Genomic DNA, 24,914 nt, shown 5'->3' with positions numbered 1-24,914 from the left:
CCCACCCCTGGACAGAAGGGTCCTGTCCTGCTCCACGTGGGCACTGCCACACTCGGCCAGCAGACACTGAAAAGCCCCCTCACTGCACTCTCACGTCCTGCAAAATTCAAGTGCAGCAGCCACATATTTTACCAGAAAAAATTTCACAGAAATAGGGACTTTTTTGAGAAGGGGAACTGTAATCCCTGAAATTACATCACATCTGTAAATCTATTACAATAATGGTGGTGGGCTGATTTCATTTTATTTTTTTCAACTAGGAAAATTGCTCCAGCACAGGAATCTCTCAGAGGCATGCAACAAGAACCACAGAAAGGCAAAGGTTCTTCCTGCGATGTTGTAGATCTTCCCAAAACCCACTGGCAGATGTGACAGGAGCAGCAGGACTGAAAGGCAATTATTCCACTTTAGAGATGGGTTAAGCTGGAATCTGGCTTGGCAACTCGAAGTTTTGCTGTTCTTTCACTCCTGTTGCTTTTCTGCCCCCTACAGAGGGGCAGAATTTCCAGCCCAGCTCACCAGCCAGGTTAATTCCAACCCTGCAGCCCAATCCTTGGTGGGTACAATATACCTCAGCCCACTGTAACAACATGGGTTTTTTGGTCAACTAAACTACTGGCATCAGGTCAACAACAACAGCAATGTTCATTTTTATGTATTCTTTTCTTTTGTGAACTTCCCATAACTTCACACCAATCCATTCCATCAAATGAACACAGATGAAGACTGGTTTGGGGTTTTTTTGCATTGCCTGTTAGAATATGACCAGTTATAGGGATGAGAGGAAGAGAAACATGCATTCTGATCTCTGCAAGTTTATCTAGTGCGTTGAAAAAATAGATCATGAATAATTTACACATAGTAAAATACAACCTCTGTGATACTACCAAAGTCTGTAAGGCAGAGATCTGCTACAAATGTTAAAACACAGCAAAACTACATAAAATAGTGGGTCCTTACTTCCATCATTCTTAAAGAAACAGCAGCAAACACACACTGGCTTTCTCACTAGTTATATCTTCATTTTTTGAATCAAGAACCCCTCACTTTATAGGAATTACACTAAGGTTTATGCAATTAGGTGAACTTCTAGAGTCACACACAGAATTCAAAAGGAGGGGGGAAACGAGAAGAAGAGTGTGAAAAATTCCAGCCATCACATATAAATAATATTTGGGGTGCAGCAACCAACCAAAGGCACCTACAGATACTGAAACCCACTGACTTTGCACTGCATGCTGCCAGCAAATAGCACAAACTACCTTCTTCCCTTCAAAAGCTTTGATATAAAATAAATACCTGGTGATAGGCAAGTGACTATTATGATTATTTATTATTATATTTTTTAACGCTGGATACATGGATAAGACTGAATGACCAAGCTATGATATGACAGAAATGGATTTAAGCTACTCTATAGTAACTCCCAGCTACCATTCCTTTTGCCAGAGAAAATTCAATGTGCACTGAATATTTTCCTTGTGGGCTTGCATTTGCGAGGCAATAATTCTAATACTGATGGTAGGAATAACTATTGTTATTATTCATGATTATGCTATTCTTATGAAATATTACAGTGAATATCCTAAACATTCAAGGGAAGTGATTGAGCAGAACCACAGCTTCTAATTATTTCTTTGCACTGTGCTGGAAAGAAGCAGAGAGGTTGAGGTTTGACACACCTCTGACAGGAATGTGACACTTGTGCCCACTGTGTGCATTTAATTTTCACATATTCTGGCTCTGCTTCAACACTGCGAAGCTGAAAGAAGCAGCTTTATAAATTCTAAATCTGCATTTACTGCATGTATCACATGGAAATATGTTACTGTATTATGAAACTGTTGGACATGTGAGGGTATAAGATGAAGGAAAAGATTTTCTCTTTCTGTGTAAACTGCCTATAGTATTTTAGAGCAATTTAGGTACCTTTTTGTAGAGCGCATTGAGAAATGAAAAAAAAACCCTCAAGAATTCTTTTGTCAGGAAAGCTAATCACATAGTTAGCATCGTGAAAAAATACAGCCCAAATCCCTGAAGAAAAGCTAAAATGTCTAATTACTACAGCTCTGTTTGTAGTTAGAGAAAACAGAAGGGATGAAGTTGTTAAAATGCTGCATTATTTTGGTGGGAAGTTGGTTCCTGAGGAAGATCTGTCCACAAGAACAAGTTAATTGAAAAACATAGATGTCTGTGAGCCACAGAACCTATTGCCAATCTGTCCTGTGGTTAGATTTCCTAATAAGCTGCCAAATTTGATTAAAACCTTTCTTGTGGTTGGGGCATTCCTGATCTTTCTATCAAGTTGATTTTTGGCATCTACTGAACATTAGACTCCCACTACAGCCATTCCCTCTACTGTTGTGGGGCTCCAGTATAAAGTGTCTTCTCTCTCCACCCTCAGCCCCTGAAACACTCAGAATATCTTACAATATTTACCCAACCCTTTGTAAAACTTGGTGGGAATTGAGTTGAAAAATTACTGAAGAGGAACAGAAAGACACTATTAAGCTTTGTTGCCTTAGGAAATGAATGTAAAAGGTGACTATCTGCAGTACCACAGCTGAGAGAATGGTTGTGAAACCACCAAAGAGAAGTGTGGGTTATCAGTTAGGCTTTAAAGAGCATGCTACATGCAATTTATTTGTTACTATATACTCTTAAGTGAGAAATAATGAGAAAAATTCGTACTGTCTAATACAAATATCTTGGTGAAATAAGTTCAACCAACCATTTAAAAGAACAGACTAAGCTTTACAGGTTTTATAAACCTGAGCTTCTTGTCAGACTCATTCAGGTATCAACAGATCCCTCAGCAGTTGGATTGTGAAACCCCCCATCTCTTGAAATGGTTCTTAGTTTCCACCATTTCACAATGGGATTTGCAATACCCTACAGTGTATGAGACATTCTGCAATGTCTGGTAACATCACTATTCTGTTACACTGCTGTTTTCAACATCTAAATCACAGTGTCAATAGAAGTTCCTACAATTGGTGTCTAGTCTTCATATATTAATATGTTAAAGCTTCTATGAATAATTTTTTTATCTAGTTGTGCATTGACAGAAATCCTATGTAATGGATACTTCCAGTGACAGCAATAATGTAATTGTGTAACATACTCAAAGAAAGATAGAACAGATACAAATGCTAGAAAGGGAAGTCAGACATAAAGCTGATGTATTACATTTTCAATAGGAAAATGTATTAGTTCTTCCAATATCTGTTCATATGCATGTTCATATTGTATATATTCATGCATGAAAAAGACTTGTAAGATACTGAATGCAGCATCTGTAAGGTATTTTTCAAAAAGAGCAAGCACCTAAGAAGGAAAAAAAAAATAAAATTCCCCTCCTCCCCTCTTCCTTCTGTCATTTATCTCATTTAACTATTTAGAATACTATTTGGTAACTTTGCTTCATTCAGATTTGGGCTAGCTTTGGACTTTTGTGCCACATGGCACCTCATTGTGCAAGGGCCTTATTTATCCTCTTACCACTTAAATTCCCTTTTCTTTTTAAATCAATTTCTTATTTCTTCATCAGCTCAGGAACCTTTATGAAACTGCTCCTCAGTTACTGCTACACTTGAGGTCCCTGAGGCTTAAAATCTGCTGTAGAACCTACATTTAGAAACCAGGCCATGCTCAGAGCTGGTAATGGTGCCACAGCTCTGCAACCATGCTCAGGAAGACATCCTCAAAAGCTGAGGATGCAGATCAGACAATGATGGGAGGAATTCCTTTAATCTCCTTGTTAAGACCAACTTCACAGCCAGGCAGAGGCTGAACAAGGCAGAGCTCACCCGTGTGCCATGTGCAGTCATGGTACAAGGCAGCAATGGAGGAGACTGTTTCAAGCCTAGAGATTTGTAAGACAGCTCAGATTCTGTTCATCTTAATCACAAAAACACATTTGGAAAGGAGATACTTCAGTTGCTATTGGCCTGAAAGACCAAAGCCATCACCAGAAGGAAAGAAATAAAAAGGAAAAAAGAATGCCTGCAATCACTCCTGGCATGAATATACATAAATAAGAGACATAATCAAAGAGGAGATGCAAGATGCTTATCAGTTGCTGAAGGATATTTGAAATACACTTTCCATACTCCCTGTTCTTCCTGCTCCTGTAAAGGACTTATGGAGTTTTGTGGATAAATAAAGTCCACGTGTGTGTGAAACCCTGGCCTCTATAATACACCATGGGGCATGACAGGAAGCAGAGAACCTTAAAAAACCTGTTGGAATTTAAGAGTTTTGAGCAGTCACCATGTAAACATTCATTCCAAAATCTGTGTGTATATATTTATATTCATTTTTACATATGTAATTATAATTACCCACACACATCTAGACAGAAATAAATAATATCCAAAAAAGTACATTATTTTAACAGGTCTAATGGGTTAATCCAGACTCCTTAAATAGCCCTTTTTGCCATTAATTTGGTTGGGCAGCAGATGAAAACTTGTGTGTTTCCATCCCACATTCTGAAGTTATCCATTTCAGCAACATTTCAGTACAAATTTTTTGTACTTTCTCTCAGGCTACCTGCTAGTCATGCAGACAATAAACATAAATGACCTGTAATAGTTACAGTCAGTCACATCTATTGCTATCAATAACTTCTCTTTGTTCTACAGATGTGATCATAAGGACTGAGATAAGAAAAAAATACACAAATCAAGTGTTCAGTCCTTGAGACTTTAGATTGCAGAAAGAAAGGAAACCTTCAGCTAACTTTTTAAAAAACTGTTTGGAGGATGCAGTAGCATTGAAATATTAATGCAGGAAGCTAAGGAAGTAAAGAGCACAAGCAGATGAGTTGTTTCTCCATAACTGATGGCATCAGAAACGCCGTGTAAAACACTTAATTGGCAATTAAGATTTTGACATTTACTGATTGAAGCTGCTGATGTTCATGTTACACCAATACAAAATATAGGACCCTGTGTGAAGTAATCCCATAAAATTACGTTAGTGACTTAAATGATGGACAGGATCATTAACTGCAGTTGCCGTGTTGCTCATATTTACTAAAATTATACAGAGAAGGCTATCTAATAATGGCATTGGCTGAATACCAACGAGAGGTGATGAAAGAGAAGGCTCAGATATCCTCCTCCTTTGCTCCTTTCCATCAAGAAACAGTGGCAAAGCTGGACAGAATCAGTACAAGGACCAGAGGCAGGACCCCGTAACAGGCTCACTGCTCTCCTCTCCTCCAGCGCTCAGCACGTTCTCACCACGTTTGCAAGTCAGCCTAAGTGAAGCACCTACATTGTCAGCACTTTAAAGAGTGAGAAATGCTGCTAAATGTGTCAGGAAACAACTAGATAATGTAAGATGCATGTTTTTGCAGTGCAAAGCACTATAAAGTAAGCAGGCAGCTGATGGAGGTGAAACTTTCCCGAGGTATAGCACATTCAGCAAACTCTCCTCTTCCTCCCCACAAGAATTGCTTTCTGCATGAGAAAAAAAAAAGTCTCCTTCCAAAATTAATGCAAAGCATGGCTCACCAATGGCCTGGGCACTCTCAGGCAGAGTTATATTTTAATAAATTAAATATACATTGCTCCTACTGGCATAGGGAAGAAAAATGTTTTGTATCTGGTGAATGACTACATTTAATTGACAAGGGCGGGGCAACACATCTAGGATTTTGGAGCCGAACTGGCATTTGTGCTTCCACGCAACAGAGGCTGGCAGGGCCTCAGCAGGCAAAGCTGGGCTCAGGGGAGGAAGTTATTCCCTCCAGAGCCAAGCCTGCTGTGCTGGCAGCTCCCAGGAGAGAGACAAGGCACAGCACCCACCATCACCCCAGCAGCAGGCAGCAGTGCTCAGCCAGCCGTGCAGAGCACTCGGGTAACCCTTCACTCAGCAGGCTGCACTTCCAGCTGACAACACAAAAACCCCAAATGAAGTACTCGGGGAAAAAGAGGGAAAGAAATCCAACAACCTGTGATCGTTGCTTTCTGTTGCCTAAACTCCCGCCGCGTTTTTTTTTCTCCTCTAAGGCAAACACGCTTCAAAACGGCAAAAGAGGAAGATATAAATCAGGATTTGGATGACAGGGAGTTATCACTGAAGAAAGGTACTTCCAGTGCTTCTGATGCTCCTATCTCTGAAAGCAAACGTGCACAAAACCAGCCGAGCTAAGAAAAAGGTTTTCACAGAGCCTATTTCACAAGAGTCAAAGGAGAAAATGAGGTCTTTCTAAAAGCATAGGGCTCATACTTCTGCCCAGACCTGTTTGTTGATGATTTAGGTATTTCTCTGCCACAAAATGACAGTCAGGGCAACTAAGGATGAAGCTGATACCATCATATCATACCAGGGAAAGACAGAGGACGGCTCTGAAAAAATTAAGAGACTGTCAAAAAAAGAGATCTAGACATAGGAAGTCATCACCTGTGATTTACATAACAATGAACCAGTTTTCTCAAAACTTGTTATGAAACATTTTAAAATGGTTTCTGTTACCAAAAAATCCTCCAACATTAAAATATATTCATATTTAATATGTTTCTGTTCCCTGTTCTCTGAAGTAAAACCATTTACTGCACACCCAGGAATACAGTTTGAGAACTGTAGGTAATAGAAAAGGGACAGATGAAGAACCACTAGCAAGTCCTGGTCTCTGTTTTTTTATTACAGATCCATTCTACAAGCTTGTTTAATCTTTGTTATCTTCCTTAAACCATTTGACCTCTGCATGTGGTTAATATTTTCTGAAATTCTGCCCATGTGTAATCTTTGAATATGAAAATCACTGTAGCAATGTAAGATATCATCATTACTAAAATCTATGCAGAAGAATGAGACTAACTTGGAAATCAATCACTTCTGACTTCCAGTGTTAAAGTTAGATTAATTTTTCTAAGCAATCCATCTACAAAAATGTATCAGTTTTATGAAATTTGGATATTAAAAATAAGGAGACAGTCATGACTTTAAAATTACTAAACCAATTCAGTATGTAAAGGAATAATTTGCTGCTGTCAAAAGCTAATGTCATTTAATTCTTGTCTTGTTAAATCATCTGATGCCCCTTTCTTTTTTAGTTAAACAAAGATAAATAATAAAAGCAATTTACAGCTAGAAGATGTTAGGGTTTTGCAGCTGTTCAATGTCTTCTGGGCAGATTAGATTCTGTAATGAGAAGTTACAAGCCTCATTTTATAAAAGCTGTTGCTGTCTTGGGAAAAACACCAGTGAATAAGATTAGAAAACCCTTTTCCTTCATGAACCTATTACACTAGCAAGCTGATTACTTGGCATATGTTTGATACCTTCATAGCTGGAAAACATTAATTTGTTTCAATGATTTTTTCCCATCACTCATAAAGTCAAAACGCCTTCTCTAATATTACCCTACCTCTGATTCAGGCAGTAAAAACAGAGACAAATCCATGGGAGCAGAACTCACACCAACCAGCACTTCCCTAAAAAAAGGTTCAACTGAACTAACTATAACATAAAATTATAACTCATCAACTGCCTGTTCCTTGTGGGACAAAAATAACATTCTAAGATTAGGAATGTATTGAGAAGCAACTTATTGGAAGACTCACAACCATATGTGAATGAATTTTCACCTTTATAGTAACTTAATAATATGTGCACAGCTTTTCAAAACTGGGAAGAAAGAAAATTCCCTATTTATCAATCTTATCAGCTAAGCATTCATGTCAGGGAATTCCACTAATGAAGGGGTCGTAATTAGGTCCTGGGTAGGTAATTACCAGCTCCCCCTATGAAATCTTCCTCCTCAGATAAATCTAGGAGTGCTTGATTTGATCTTTACTCCAGGGACACCACTAGTTCAGACTCTGCCGTGCTCCTCTAACCAAACACCTTCTGTTTACCTTCACCTGATTTTACTGAAATTCTAAATACTTCTACACAGCCACTCCTGCCATCTCCACTGTGTATCCTCCTGAATGATGCTGGCTTTCTGTCTATTAGAGACATTTGTTTCCAGGAACATTGCAACACTTCGAGATTCAAGTGCCTGGAGCCACTAATAGGTGGGAAAAATAACACAATCTTGAACAAACATGAGAAAACTCCTGTAATTATTTAACAAACTCTGTGAAAGTTGTACATAGTTAGAACTGACTGGTGGGAGTTGGATAATGATCAGGGGGTTTGTGTTAACTCTTTGCAGCCTCCTAAAAAAAGCAGCTCTAATTTCTGGTGAACAAATGTGAAATAAAAACAAGGCTTCGCATGATCCATGTTATGTAAACGGGCAAATGATTTAAATAATATGCTTAAAATCTGCTCTTATCATGTGCCAGTGCTAAATTCTGGCTAATTCTGCTTCAGGCTATTGAAGACTACTTTTCTTAGTTCCACCTACAGCTTAAATATGGTGTTTCTATTTGCTTTCTAAATGTGTGGAGAACACTCTTCTGAATTATTGCTATTCCACTGCTGGGACAAGCTCTAGGGGTGTTTTTATTTTAGTGCTGGGAGATACTGAGGTGCAGTCAGAAAAGCATCAGGATGATGAATTAATCTTCCATTACTCTTGATACTGATACTTACATTTACAAGCTATTATCTTGAGAATTAAATTTTTCTTGCTTCATCTGGTTTCTTCTCTCAGGATTCACTCTTCTGTTTCCTACACCATCCTTACTGACTTCACAGGAGTTTTGGGTGTAACAAGCAAACTAAATGTTTGACTTTTCAGTCCTTCCTGTCACTGGTGGAATTTTCCAAAACACAAAAAGTGTGTCAGCATTTAACATCCCTGTGTCTTCCTGCACTCCAGGTAGTTAAACATCTCTTTCTTAAACATTTAATGGGTGTTTTTAGACTGTTATGATACTTGACACTGAATATTTGTGTGACAAGAAGTTACCAGGACCTAAATTGAAGTTTAAAATCAAAGGAGGAGGTGAAATACCACCACTAATAAGAAGCTAGGTCTAATAAGGCCTTTAAAATCTCTTTGATGTCTTCTGGTAGAGCTCACTATTCCTTGAAGAAGACATGGAACACAGAAAGTACTCCAGCACAGGATTATGGACAACCTACCAAACCACTTCCAAATAAGCAGATAAAATATTGCTTTCACCTAGCATTGAACAAGGTTTGAAATATTTCCAGCTTTGTAAAGTTGATTTCTAGTTCAGAGTTTGGGAAGTAGGCTCAAATAAAAAAAACCCAGAATATAAACTCTGGAAGAAAGAAAAATATCATTTGCTGTTTGTGGGCCACACCTTAGATGAATACTGGAATCTGCTCATTTTGCTTACATGAGAACTGAAAAATGTTTATTCTTAAGTGAGAAGGTTTATGTCAAATTTCACTTGACGTGAAAAGATTTAGCCAAAATAAAACCTTTGAGTGGCAGATTGCAACACAACAGCTATCGGACCATTAATTATTTTACCAGTGTTGTGTGTTGCCATAATTAATGGTACTCTGGGAGAGCAATACAGGAAATTAAAAAGATAAAATTTCCTTTTAATGAAAAGAAATTGCAGACATGAAAGACTACTATATGGAAAAGGGATCATCACTCTGCAGTACTAAAAAAATTGTAACCTGATTAAAAGGTATTGGAAGCACAAAACTAGATATGTTAAAAAGGTAAGAAATCTTTTCATTATAACGTTGCCAGAATGAAGGAATAGACACATGCTCTTCATGTTGTTCTACAACAAATGGGCTCTGTTCCATGCCTTTCAGGAAAGCAAAAACCCCACTGAAAATCAAACAGGCTACAGAATAGTTTGAATGTACCATCCTGTATTGCAGCCTGAACTGTATCTTTAAAATAATGACAGTTTCTCTCATCTTTTCAATCTTAGAGCACTTTATAACTACAGCTCAGAAATACATGGACAGAGAGAAATTAAAGCAACTGAAGCTGAAATATGCTACTTAGGAATCCAAAGTTTGTTTACACCATTAGAAGGCACTCAAATATATATCCCCATAAATGACAAGGTCCCAGCAGCAAATTAACAGGAACAATTTTCCCATCTCAGGAGCTGTCAAGATGGGCTCTGTTAGCCAATTTATCTTACTCTAGCACATCTCTGGTGCTTGTCAATCAATATGTGAAACATTTGGTGTTGATTGCCATTTTTCTATCCACTTCCTTTTGCCTCTCGTACCAGGCAATTTACTGCAAGTCAATCAAGGTTGAAGCAGACCTTGTTTAAATAAAACACTGTTGAGTTCTTTTCACACCAACAATTTCAAAAACAGAATGAGCTGCAGCTCTTCACATTTACATTTATACTACTTTTTCTGTTTTTCCCAAATGCCATGCTCAAGCTATAAGTCATAACTAAACTCAGTCGAAGGCTTATGGAGAAAGCAGTCAGGGAAGATGAACTGTGTATGCTTTTGCTGTCAAAAATTCAGGCTATCAATGGAGACAGAGAACATTAAAAGTACTTAAGATATCTGGGATTGTTTCTTTTTCACCCTTGAAGTCATATCCACACCACAAAAGCAACTTCTAACTCCTCTGAAATTCTGAACTCCGGTTTGTTATTTCAAACAATCGTTGACACTGCAATTTTAAGGCAAGAAGTGGTTCAACTACTGTATTTATAACTGCATTTCACAAATAAATGTATGAAGAAAATCAATTGTCTCAGTGTAAAACCTGGTCCCATGTTAAACACACTGACAGCTTCCCTCTCACATCCAGACAAAACAATTGCACAGAGATCTCAGGTCACATCATGTCTAATTTGGCACTGCTTGGCATCACCTGTAAGCAGTGAGGCAGAGAAACAGGGAAGAACAACATCCTCTGCAATACATAGTATTACTGACATACAACTGAAACAACCTACACTTATAGTATATAACACTGAAATGAAATTTTTAAAACTCAGACTTTGCTTCTGCATAGCAAGACTCTGTTTTACAAACAATATCTACAAACTTTTCACTGGAGTCTGTCAGGCCCCTATTTAAGGATTGTCCTTTACTCTGCTGCAAGTAATAGGAAAAGAAATCTACATAATATTTGAGAATCAGGTGTATACTATATATATGGATATTCTATGAACACATACAAATATATAGATACATACACAAGTATATATTTGTATGCACATTAGGATATGTGGTGTCCTAACCCTACTAAGAATTGATTTTAGAGTTATTTTCAGAAAACAATTCTCATTACTCACGAGAAGGAAGATATATGTTTTACTTGATGTTGATGTCACTAAACCAAAAAAACCAACAAACAAGCAAGCAAAGTGTATTAAAAAGCATGCCCTGCAAGGCAAAACCAGTTAGTGCAGTTCCCAATGTGATGTAAGGATCTCTTCAGCAACAATAGTCAGGAGCCCACAGTAAAAACTAGCATAAAGGCAGTATAACAATTCCAGATTCCTAGTTTAGGTTTAACTAACAACAAAAGATAATGTGTGATTTTCTTTCCTAGTGTTCCAAAAGATGCCTCCTACACTAAAGCATGAAGAATCACACTTATATAACATTTATAATTTTCAGTGATGGGAGAACATTGAATAATTAAAAAATTTCCCATTCGTTCCACCTCACCTATGTAAAACTTTCCTGAAGAAATAATAATTAAAAAAAAAAAAGCCATTTTAATCCTCAGAAAGCTCTGGGTTTATTCAAATCTAAATTTTGCCATTGGCCAAGACATGCATGGGATTTTTACAGTCCTCTCAGCTACATGGATGTTACTCAGAGCTTGCAGAACGGTCATGTCTGGAATTCAGGTTTACAGCTGGGCTCTCTCAATTTATTAGAAAAGTATTTCCTCCAAAATAAAACCACACAACAAACAAAATCTGCTTAAGAGCTGTTTTTGCTCATAGCAAAGGCTCTCTTTTAATCAGCACAATTTTTCCCCAAGAGTTGTACCAATTTCCTGGTATGTGCTTTCTGATTATGAATGTAAAGGGAAATGTAAAATGTTTCTGCCACATTAGGAAGCAACAGATGATGGGTGAAGTTATTTAACAGCTGGATGCCCTAAATAAGCAACTGGCTGAGGCCAGAGTGGTTTGCAGCCTGTCCCCTCTCTCCCCGTCCCCAGCCCCATGTCCTCTGTCCTCCAAATCTCCTCAGACTTTCCATCAGGGCCCTGAAAAGGCTGAACACAACATATGATGGATTTTAGGAGAACAGAGATGAAATTAGTAAGACAGAGAGGATCACTGAAGAGAGAAGCAGAGTACACAGCCCGGCACATAACCTGCCAGGGGATTACAAAGAAAGTTAGTTACAATTCTCTCTGAAAAGTCAATCACGTATTTAACTATCCTTACTATCAGCCAGAAGTCCAGGACTTCTATCTGGTTTTTATCTCTTTTTTCCCCCTCCAACACCAGATTGTTTAAAACCCTAATTTCAACATGAACTTGCAATTTTAGGTGCTAAGAGAACTTCACTTCCCTGTCTCTCTACAGCCCCAGGGACTAATAGAGGAGATTACCTGGAGGCTCGAGGTCTAAACACTCAAGGAAGAAAAACCTGCTTAAAACCATTTCTACAAAGAATGACGACAGAAATAGGAACAACAAGGAGATCTTCCTGTCACTGGAGGCATTTATATCACATATGCTGCATGTGATCATGGGTTGGAAAAACCAGTATCAATGCAGTGAGTTTCAGTGATTTCTTTTATTGCAGTACATAGAAATCTAAGAGAGAGATAAGGAGCCTGTTTTCAGTACAAATCACAGAACTAAAAAGAAGTCTTGATATAAAAATGTTATAATCTCAGCAGGGGTCAAGTTCCTTCTGTCTTTGCCAACCTGCCACAGTGAACAGATAAAATTTGTAAAGTATATAAGACCGAAATAGTGCTTCTCTCAGCTATCATGGAAATCATGTTAAAGTGGTATTGAGGCCTAAATGGAGTAGATACGTAAGAAAGAGTCAAAGACAATTTTAAAAAATGTCGTTTTACCTACACTTAGTGAAATGAAAACTAGAAAATCCACCCTCCTCTTCTATCACAAGTCACGACCCCATCAAAAACTGATGTACAAAGCCGTTCCAGCAAGGTCGGTTAATAGAAATAATACATCACAATCCAGCCCATTTGGGGCTTTTGTTCTTAAACACTTCAGTAAATGGGCCTGTTTTTTAACTCCAACAGATAATTATGAAGTGCAATAAAAAATTCAAATTATGTTAATAGGCCAGAGAACAACGGCTGTTTCTGAAATCACTGGCAATTACTAGACATAATGGTTCTCAATTAAGCTGGAGGATATTTTCAATCGTTCATAATTCACTATTTTAAAAGTATCATAAAAATATATAAATGTGAGCTGTTAATAAAACTTTCAGACTAACAATGTAGCTGTGTGTCACAGGAAGTAACACCTATTTTATTTTGACAGTGTTTTTTCTCTTGTAAATGGTATGTGAAGATATTGTGAGTGAAGGGAAGGTAACTACATGGGATTTATTTCTCAGGGTGCTCCTGTGTGCAAGAGGAGCTATACTCCTTTCTTAAGCAACTTCAGTTTCCCCTAGGAATACACTCAGCAATCATACATGTGTTTACCAGCTCTATTTTTAGATACTGCAGCTCAGTATTCAAACGTTAATGCGTATGTGGATGTGAAGCTGCTTGTCCACTCTCAGATTGTTACTTCAGATATTTTTCAAGGGAATAAAATGGACCAAAATGGAAAAAATTAAAGCATAAAATAAGAAATCATAAGGATCATCAAATGAGAAACTCTAAGCATCATCTTTCAATTATATGCTCGATGCACAGTAGATTTCCACCACATCGAATAAGACAAACACCTTGAATAAATGAAGCCATTAAGGATAATCAATAGGCAATAATTACTATCCACACTTCCACTAAAACTGGCACTTACTTATCCACCACATATTTAACCTTACATTAGGAAAATGGCACAGCTGGCAATTGCTAAGTTCTCACTGTAACTTTGCTACATGTGATTAATGATCAATTTACTGGAGACATACCTAAACTGCCTAAGTAAATGTATTTGAACATGTGTGCATGTGTTTTATTTATTTATTTGTTTTCAAATCTACCACACCTAAAAAGTATTTTCTCTAATCCAGCCACTTCAACTTCCCTCCTGCCAAGAAGCAAAACTTATTTGATTTTTATTCAAATACATTTGTACACGTATTCCTGAGAAGGAATAAATCATTCAAGAATAGTTCCTAACTGAATAAATTAATATTTTCATATTTAAACAGCAACTCATATTTTTGAGCACAACACTGTGCTTCATCAGTGGAAGATGGCCATTCATCATCCAGACCTCAGGAGCTGTTGGGAGTCTTTATTGCTTTGGCCTCATTAAAATGGTGCAAACCACGAGCTAACACACACCTGTCTCTCTAAATATTCTCTCCTTTTATTTTGTAATAGTTCCACACAAAGGGAAAGGTTAAAGCCAATTAAAAGAGATGCAGATACCCGTGTTATTGCCCTGTCAAACTGTTAAGTTATTGGTTTTGGCCACTTCACTTTAAAAACCCATGACTTTAATTTCTGGATGAATTAGTAATTACACTGTTTATTGACTTTGCTTGTTTTCTGTTTTGTCGCAGGTTGTGGTGTGTTTGTATTTTTTTAATCCCTTCATTTTTATTCCCTTTTCCACTGCTTACTTTCAGTCTCAAACTTAAAGCTAAAGCAAATCTCAAGTGTTACAGCTGGACAAGGGTATCTACATAAGGACTAAATTGTAATTCTAACTTCATTCCAAATGGGACAAAAATATTCTGAACTCATTCCTATGCAGAAAACACTTGTTTTCTATCTCATTAAGATCATCATAAAATATCAACAGATGCTTAGAAGCCTCTAGTGCTGAAGGAACTGTTGAGAAAATTGAAACAGAAGTACTTATGAATGATAATCTAATGACACTGCAAAGATTTTCCTTTCCTGTACCACATCTGGCAAAACACACATGTCCCAACACTCCCTTCACCAAAAGCCAGAACCAGTCACTAAACAGCTACCGTTTTTGTGTTGCTTTATACTGTTTGGCACCGTGAGCAGCAGACATCACATTCCACTTCAGGAAAAACAAAAATAAATAAAGTAAGGCTGTGGTTGAAGTCTCCCCGACCTCAGTGGCTGCGAACAGAGTATCACCATTAACGTTATAATCACAGTAAACAAGCATCTGGCTGTCATTTAAAATACAGCTTTTCCCTACTGATAATAAGAAGCGTTTTCTGCTAATTTCTGTTATCTGTAAATCTCTCTTGGCATTCCAACTCTGCACTTAATGTGCTGTACACGCTCCACTTTATGCACAGTGAACACTGCCATCAAATGTCAGCGTGTCTTCTTGTTATCTTAAAGATAGGCAGGGATTCACTCTATGAAACATCCAAAGAACAAGGAGATAAGGAATGAGGAGATATTTACTTATTATGCCACAGATATTGAACAGAAACACATCAATATATATGTATATTTTTCTTTTACATGGGGGAAATAATCGTAACCTTTCACTAGTTCCGTTAGTTTAATTGCAGAATGGGAGCTGAAGTCAAGTTCAGATCAGTTATTTATGCATCCACATATCACACCTCTAAATAAGCAAAGTACTACAGCACATCAGCCCCAAGTTAATTGTACCTGCTCACTTTCAGGTACCGCTGCTTGCTCTCTGCTAACTCAGGATCGGAGTTGCAAGCAGCTGCCATATTTTGTCTTCACACATCTGTTCTGTTAGACCACTGGAAAATTAATCTGCAAGTGACCCTTAAAAAAATATGTGCACAGTGCACAGGGAAGAAGCAGCAGCCTTGAAAAATTAAACTTGTGTAACCGGTTTCCCTCCTTGATTTACTGGTGTAAATCACAAGAAACCCAGTTGAGTTCACTAATACAAAGTCAGTCCAAGGAATATCACAATTCTGCCACAGGTTTCAAGCTTTAAAATGGACAAAGTATTTCATATGCATCAGAAATATCGATATATTCGTTAAATGAAAGAAAATTTTAAGAATCTGTCTTGATCTCAAATTGAGTGCCTATCTTTTCAATTTTTATTAAACTTTGTTTCTTATTCTCCCCCTCATTTAGATGCTTGCAAAATAAATATAATTATATCCAACTTTAATAACTTTGGTACCTTGAGCTGCAGGTGCTAGTATGCTGTATCTATTACCATATTTTAAACCCTTTTAAGAAGATTGCATTAATTTCTATGATAATTTAGAGCCCATAATGCATTCCAAGATGTGAATAGATGTTAATCACCACAGAATGATTTTCCTGTATACTAACGAAGTCACGCTGTAACCAGTAACTACTAACTTTTAAAATTCAATATTGCCACTGAAAGACTTAAGATTTTGTTAGAGTAATGACACCCCTGATACGAGTTTAAGAACCTCAAAGTCATTAACAACTACAGCAATATCCTTCCTATCTATAGAAATTGTTAGGACAGAAAATGTTTCTAGTATCCAGTTCATTCTTTGCCCAGTATTATTACAACTTAGCCACGCTTTTTTATCTTCTGCCTCTACCATAGATCCAACAGAGCAGCCAGCTCAAAGACAGTGATATTATGTTTAATATGACTGGTACATCACTGAGGAAAAGCTGACACCAGTGAATGCAGAACTATCCTGATATTAGAATATTTAGAATGAGACTGTTGGGCAAGAGTTTGCCTCTGTGATGTTAAGTCAAACCTCAGTCTGTGCCATCAACTCCAACAACCTCTGACAAGAGAAACGTTCAGATTTAAATATCAATACAAAGAAGTGAAAACTGGCAACATTTTCCTGGAACAAGCTCATTCACTACTTGTCCCCAGCCCAAAAGTAACTTAAGGGATGCCTTTCTGCATTAACCTGCTCGTTGTCGCTTCTTAACAGTTACTAAAAGCAGGATGTACTCCAGGTGGCACATGGCTTTGTCACTATTAACAAGGCCACCAAAAAGAAGCAACACTCCAGTGGACTGGACTGTTTCATTGCCCAAAGGCCTGGGGCATGACCACCTCTCAGGAAGCTTGTTCCAGTGTTTGGCCACCCTAAAGACAGCAGGTACAGCACCACCATCATTGTGTCTGCTCAGGTCCCGAGTGATCAAAACAACAGAATCAAGTTGACATTTCAAACTTTCCATGTGGTTAAGATTCTATACTTTGAGTTCTTACAAAGAAAAATTACTGGTTTAACTTTTTTTTGCTTGTAGATACCAAGCAGGTTCAGAGGAGCAGCTAAAAGCCATCATGACATTGTGATAATTCTAATTGTTCCTGCCTCTGCCAATGATTAACCTACATGCAGAGGTTTAACTGAGTGCTGTGATCCAGCAGTGTGGGGAGGACTGCACTTTATGCCTTCTCATTAGAAGGAGTATTTTTCTCCAAAGTCTCTTCTTCAAAGATTTTAAAACCAGGAATCACTTCAGTTCCCTGCTCTAAGGTGGGTTTCATTTTCTGGCGTCTCTATGATGCTGTCAGCACAACCCCTGAAATACATTGCAATGTGCTGGGAGAAAATCAGCTGCTATGGGAAATATGCCTCAAAAAAAGAAAAAAAAAGGAGTAAAACATTGAGGGGACTTCTAGATCAACTTTTGTTATGATCACTGAAAAGACTTTGTACTCTTTGTGGCATCATGCTTGACACTGTTGAACACTTTTGAATTCCTCTGCCTACAACAGAAGTTCACTATGCCTTCCCAAAATGTGTCAAAAGGTAGCAGAGAGAAGTTAAGACAGCTTAAAAGGTCCCAAATCCTCTGAAATACAGAAATGTAACATTAGCATTCCAGATCAAATTTGACTTTTGAGAGATACACTTCTGTAAGAAGAATAGATTGTTTACTCTTCCCTTACATTTAAACAGTTCCCTTTCAAGATTAATATCTGAGAAATTAAGTATTTAAATCTGGTTTACTTTTTTTTTCCCCACAACAATCTGGGATTATTTCATGGTTGTGTATTTTCGTAGCAGCAGTCAGTGCCATTTGAGCAGTGACAGGATTTAAAATGCCACCAATACAAATTAAATCATTAACTGCTGTGTGTAGAAAAATTCAGAATCATGAATTTAAGCCTCAAGAGACAAGCACAGGAAGAATTTATTCTCACACGTTTTATATAAATAATCACTTAAATCTGTACTTGTTAAGTACAAAATATGTGTTAGTGTAACAAAGTATCTGGTTCATAGAAATGTGATTCTTGCCTTCCTCGCAGAACAAGAAGAAATTACTAAAAAATAAAAAAGTAGTATCAAACAAAGCAACTGTTTGAGGAATTAACTAACTAAACAAGCAAGTGCAGTGTATTTACTAAAAAATATTAGAATGGCTACAGCATCTTATACCCAGAAGCCCCACAGAATTTAGTAATATAAACAGTTTAAAAGGGTGAATAAAGACTTAAGCAAGGGGCTCATCTGGAGAAGGCTGAAGTGAGAGCAGCTGCAGGGAGTGCATGGCCTCTCACTTCAGCTCAGAAACTCTCCAGCTCCTTGTTCTCTAGCTGTCAACAACCCCGTATTCTTCTGTGGCTGCAGGAAATTTGGGACCCACATGGGCTCACAGGGACATCTCTGAGCTTCTGCCCCCATTTGCCATGTCAGGTGCCATCCCTTCCTCCCCACAGCCCAGAGGTGTGGGAGAAGACCAAGCAGACAGGGCTCGGTGGGGAGATGGGGACAGAGCAGCAGAGGGTTCCTCCTTTCCTGGCCAAAGGCCCCTCCAGGTGACACCCCTTGAGACCCAGTTTATCCCGAGTCACAAACTTTCCCTTGGGGCTGAAGGATTCAAAGGGTGCTGGCCAGGGAAAAGTCTTGCAAAACACAATGGTAAAGGTGAAAAGGACAGAACAAAAGTGTAGAGTTGTAAAATGAGTCAAAATCCATGACTTTCTGCTACAACAGACCTCAGACATTCTAACAGCACAGCCCTACAACAAAAGGTGTTTCTAAATCAACATTATAAAAAGCCTGGACAAAACTTTGTATTTCATTTGCTGCAACTCTATCAATTAAACTCAATATACAGAACTGAAATGGAGATGAAAATCAGGTCTATCCATGTACTGGAGTAGGGGACAGAAAACCAGAAGTTAACACAGAGTTCTCTCACTATAGAAAAAGGATTCATGCTACACTTGGTAGGAAATCTTTTCTCCACAAATTAATACTTTACACAGCTGGAAAAACCAGAAGAGCCTGAGCAGGCACCAGGCATTATGGATGTCCCTGGGAGCTCTGAGGTCTCCAAAGAACCAAGAGGCCACACTAAATTAACCCCATTTAGAGGCACTGAGGAAAGGAGCAGGGAGAGCGGGTAACAGAAGTATTGTTATATATCCCTCAGTGCACACAGGGACTCTTCTACTTTGGCTCACAAATTCTCCTTCCTGATATCAAGTTGCTACTTGGGTAGCTCAAAGAAGAAGAAAATCAATAAAATGTAAACTGAAATTACTAAAAATAGCAACAGTTGAAAAATTATGATTTGGTTGAGTTTTTTTTTTTTCAAAGAGGGAGCATAATATGAGTGATGATAAATTTATAAAGGACTACACAGTCAGGCATTTAAAAAATGTTGAGCTCTTCAATGCTTAAAAAAAATAAACATAATAGTTAAAATCCATGACAACTCTTTTTCCAAATATTCCAAAAGTTGTAGAGGAATTTTCTATTGTATAATGTATGATGTCAGTCAACACACAAAAAAACTAAGTTAGAGTTAGAAGAATTTTCCCATTTACAGCATCACATTACAATATGTGTAGTCTATTGATTTTTTATGACTTATAATAAAGCATTTGCCCTTTTTCACTGTCAAAAATAAGACAATTGCTGCAGCTACCACTTCAGCCTGTCCTGCTGTACAGTTGTCTGGTATATCTTAGAAGATGAAAAATAATTTTTAAAGTATTTTTAACTTTAACAATGGATGCAGTTAAAAAAGACTACCTTGTATACATTTGGACACAGTATTCCCAGATTCCAAGAATAAAAATAATAAAAAAAAGGAAGAGTTAAATATAAAAGATGAAAGCTTAAGATTTGTTTAAAAATTAAATCAGTGGTGATACACACAACATGCCACCCAAAACACCTGATGAGCGTTATTCTTTAGGATATCTCACTCCCTTTTTAAGTAACATTTTTCAGTCAAGTTTCTTCTTCAACTTAATTTCCTAAAACCTCTTTCCCCATTTAAGCTGTACTACCTAAAAAACGGCTTCAATATCCTTCTCCTCCCTTGAATGGCCATGCATATTTTGCCAGAAACAGGAAAAGTAGGAATGCAATCGCATTTGTGCTGATGCTAAATGTTAATAGATTTGCCTAAATGTCTGCTAATAGCACCCCTAGAATTAGCTAGACCAGCAGTGCATGCCTAATGTCTTGTTTTTGTTGTTGCTGCCTTAGCTGTTTTCTCCTGTTTTTCCCCCTCAGTGACAAAAATAAAGGCATTTTTAGTGAAATGTTTCCATACATCTGCGGCCCGTACAGCAGCCGTGCCACCACCACCCCCGAGCACTGACAAAGCATCACTGGGATTATAAATCCCAACATTCTACTGTTTCCTTAAATTAAACATGAAAAGTTTAATGTTTTTGTAAATTAAACATGAAGCCAGCCAAAATATGTCCTTCTATCACCTCTTCTGATTCCTCCAGGTCACTTCTTTTCTTAGCTCCATGCAGTCAGGGCATGATGCTTTTATTGGTGTGTACTTGCAGAATGTTGTGGGAGAACAAAGCCTTTGAAAACATTTTCTACAGGCCAAAACATTTAATAAATATGTATTACACTCCCGGAGCTCCAATTTGCTCAGGATCACAAACCCGTTTAGAAATGTAAAAGATTTTTAAAATAAACAGTACTAAGTGGCTTAATTGAACAATCATATTTTTAAAACTAAATAACCTGTGAAAATCAGATTATGAAAAAAATCTGATTTACCAATTTGTGCTTCCAGTTGCTGTACAAATGCATTATGTTTTCCAAGTCTTCTACTGCTTCAAAATATAATCTATGTAAAAATACCTTGGGAGAAAACACCTTCCTTTTTTAAAAAGGACTGCTAATTTCTAGCTGTCAGTTGACTGAGCCACCATGAAATACTTTACTATTATTTTTATATTTCCTGCTGTTACTGTAGTGCAGGACAGATATCTAGTCCTTCTATTTCTCTTAAAAGTACATAAAAAAAGTTGCATATTTTGACTTCAGCCTGCAAAAAGTCACCACACACAGAACATTTACTACTCATTCAAAAGACAGAGGAGAGAAAAAGCCAATAGTTGCTCCAGGTCCCAGAAACTTTCAAATCTTTAATTAGAAATTCTGGGCCTGAGTCTAACTATGATAATATCGAGAAAAAAAACCCAAAACCAAACCTACAAGTCTTTTCATCTATGCCAATGGAAACACACGACTTATAAAGGGTATGAAAAATAGGAATCAAGTCTCTGATTATATTACCTTTCAGAAAATTTGTTAGCATGTTATTAGCAAAATGTTTATTTGTTAATTATAGTTTTAATTAAGATACAACAATAAATTATCTTTGCCACATTTCTGCAGCTATTTACAACCCCTGAGACTTAGATATCTCATTCTATATCTGCAAAGCTGTCTGGAGGAAATTAAAGTTATACCATGATGGTTGCACTTTGCTCACCCAAAATCCTTCTGAAATTTGGAAGGAGGAACAGGGTGTCCCTCCACATGACTCTGCAAACCACAACTGCATACACATCAGCACCACCACTCTTATAAAGAATGGCTCAAACCTGGTTTTCAAGGAGGAAACTGCTGGTTTATTATTTTCATTAGTATTTTTAAAGTGATTGCTAGACTGTTTGCATAATCTACAATACTGCTAATGCCAGTCAAAATTAAAGAGATGGCATGACTGGGAAGGAAAAGACTGTACATAAAAGACCCATTTCCTATCCATTGTAGGATATCACATGCAGCTTTTCTGCCTGTACCAATAAGGCAGGAATGCCTAGGAAGTCTAGATTTTTCTAGATGGTAAGAAGATTCTTCCCAGCTGAACTGCAATGAAACATAGCTTGTCTACCAGCCCTACATTTATGGCCTAACTTCTGATTTCAGCTTGGTAGCATTGCCTTCATGAACCTCTCAGAGAAAAAGACACGATTACTCATAAATTTAAAGAATGCCAGACCTCTATGGAGAGCAGGGTACGTGAGGAGCAGCACATCAGACAGAAAGTGTACACCCCAAATGTCAACACATTCCAGGTTCAGCAGGGGATGCAGGAGCCCACTGCTCCAAGTCTCAGTAATACCAATTTTCAGAATTCTGCAGACCAGGGGTATTTTACCAATCACAATTATCAGGCCGAAAAGAATATCTCTCCAGTCCACACACTGCCATAATTTGACAAGTAAGGTATGCCAGATTCAAAAGCAGTGGTTTTCCTTCCTGAAAGCAAGTGAGCTTGACATGCCCTTTGAAGACAAATGTACATTCAATTTTATCTTTCAGTTCCAAGCACACACACGAGGCAGAGCATTCATTACAGTTCCTTCCCAAAATGTCAGTGAGATCCTTACACAACAAGAGTTTGCTCTTCACCCCAAATCCAAACCAGAGTAGTTCTATGACCCCTTAACTTACCTTCAGTTGAAAAGGAATGATGAGTTTCTTGCACAGTGACAGTAACTGGAAAAGAGTTTTATTCATGTATTTATTTTCTTCTTTTTTTTTTTTCTGTTTGCCCCCCAATCTTAATTGAAAAGAAAACCAAGTCACACAGATACTTTTCCATATCCCACCTATACATACCACCTTCTTTTCTGTGAGTCAGAAAGCACCAATGCAAAACTAAACCATGAATATCTGAAGGGCAATTGTCATTTGGATGATGAAAGTTACGAGTCAATTCAAAGTCAAATAGACACGATCTGTTTTCTGTGCTTCAAGGACACAACAAAATAACACCACCATAACTACGCTACAACAGTTGCTTTGTTTTGGTTTTCCATATTATTTGTACTTTTCTCATTACCTAACAATTATCTGGATGTTTATGGTCAAAACGTAGCAAGGCAAACAAATATTTGCCAGAAAACCTGAAAACAGAAAAGTGTTACATAAACAAACCACAATTACTCAGTTTGAAACCACTGATGAGGTCTCTCCTCTGCTGACATACACAGAACTTCCTCATGCAGTGCATCAGAAGTCTTAAAAAATACTGAATTATATATGTGTGTAAATGAAAAATAAGCTATTTAGACTGCATTTAATTAGTATTTCCACACGCTTAGTAACTAATTAATTAATAGTAGGTAGAAGTACTGATTTTGTCCTTTACTAGCAGCTCTTGGAAATACATGGGAATAAAGAAATTGTCAAGTATTAGTTAAAAGCATAAAGCTCATCTAACTAATGAGGTTTTGTAACTTTCCAACCTACTCTACCCAGAAAGGAAAATTGCTCTTCTTCTCTCATTTAAAAAAGAAAACTGTTTTTCCTCTGTTCAGCCGAAGAACTGCAGTGGAATGGTACATTAGTTTAAAAGGTACTGAAGCTCTTTCCATTCTTCTGCTTTAAAAAGTCTTTTGAGTGCTGCTATTTCTGTATCCCTCTGGTACATATACTTTGCTGCCTTCGTTTTGTATAAAAAGGAACAAGACTAGGTCAAGAATGCAAAACCACCCCATGGCAGAACGAAGAGAAGACCTGGAAGGACTGATCAAGTCCTACCATTCCAGTGTTGTGTTGCTGATTAACTTCTTAATTTATTCTAATAATACTTTGGAATTAATATCACACTATGTCGTAATGACACCTTTTACTTCATAAATATATATATACAGACACACAGAAACTAGAAAAAAACCCCCACAACCAAACAATATCCTGGAAGAAATGTGTTTTCCTACAGCAATAGCAGTTGACAGCAAATAACTGCTAACCTGTTACCTCAGATTTTCAAAGAATGCATATAACATCATTATATCTGCAGCCAGATTATTTGGTTGCATCATCATAAAGTTGAGCAGAAATTTGCATTTACAGTCTTACGCTCAAAAAGCAACTCTTAGCTGGTCAGGTGTTATTAAAAATAAGCTTGTGTAAAGCTGTAAACCAGGGAAAGACATGGTCCCAGCCACACAAAGCTCACACTGAGAAGGTGACAGGGAGAACCAGGGATTTCACTGGATATGCTCTGAAGTTCTACTGCCTTGTTGTGGCTCCTTCTTATATTTGTCAAATTAAGGAGTAGCACAAGAGGGGAGACTACTTGATTTCAATCTCAGCTCTGTTCCATAATTAGCATACAAGGCAAGGATTTGTTAGAAACATAATAAAAGTTATGTGAATCCGTAATGGAAAGGGGGAAATTCCCTTTGATAACCCTACATCCAGTACTTTCATTAGGAGATGTATTCATGATAAAATGTTAGTAGTATAACATCTGGAAAAAAACACATGAAGAATTATTTATATTTTATTTCACCCTGTGTATTTTAGGAGAAGCAAACAGATCTGGATTAGATGGTTTCAATCATCAAAGGTCAACCATTTGACAATGAGCTGTTTGACAAGCCCTACTTAGCACTGCAGTCACTTGAAGCCTGTACTATATAGAGACATTTCTAGCAGAAAGACAGGAAGGAAACAGAAAGCAGAGTTACCCATTTATTCAAAGACTCTGGGATAAAGTCCTAAAAAAACCACAGGGCATGCTTTTCTCTACAAGACTTTATATTGAAATGTGATCATCAGAAATATGTACATATTGTACCCTGCTCATCTCCACAGAGGTGTTCACAGTCACAGCCAATTTCTTTAGTGGTGCTGTCAGCATAGCTATGAAGAAATAGAAAATATTTGCTGCACTTAGAAGGTATCACCTTCAGTCCTTAAGTTCCAATTCCTTTAGCTCATGG

At 37.5% G+C, this 24,914-nt stretch overlaps 1 protein-coding gene across 1 annotated transcript in view; it reads right to left on the bottom strand.

Annotated features, from left to right (window-relative positions):
* Positions 1-24,914, bottom strand: part of TENM2 (teneurin transmembrane protein 2) — a 489,523-nt gene that overhangs the window by 224,591 nt on the left and 240,018 nt on the right.

This window comes from Manacus vitellinus, unplaced genomic scaffold (genome assembly GCF_001715985.3).
Source record: "Manacus vitellinus isolate BGI_N305 unplaced genomic scaffold, ASM171598v3 scaffold_25_pilon, whole genome shotgun sequence".
NCBI lineage: Eukaryota > Metazoa > Chordata > Aves > Passeriformes > Pipridae > Manacus > Manacus vitellinus.
The sequence above is the reverse complement of the archived record's forward strand: the minus strand, read 5'-3'. Positions and strand labels throughout refer to the sequence as shown.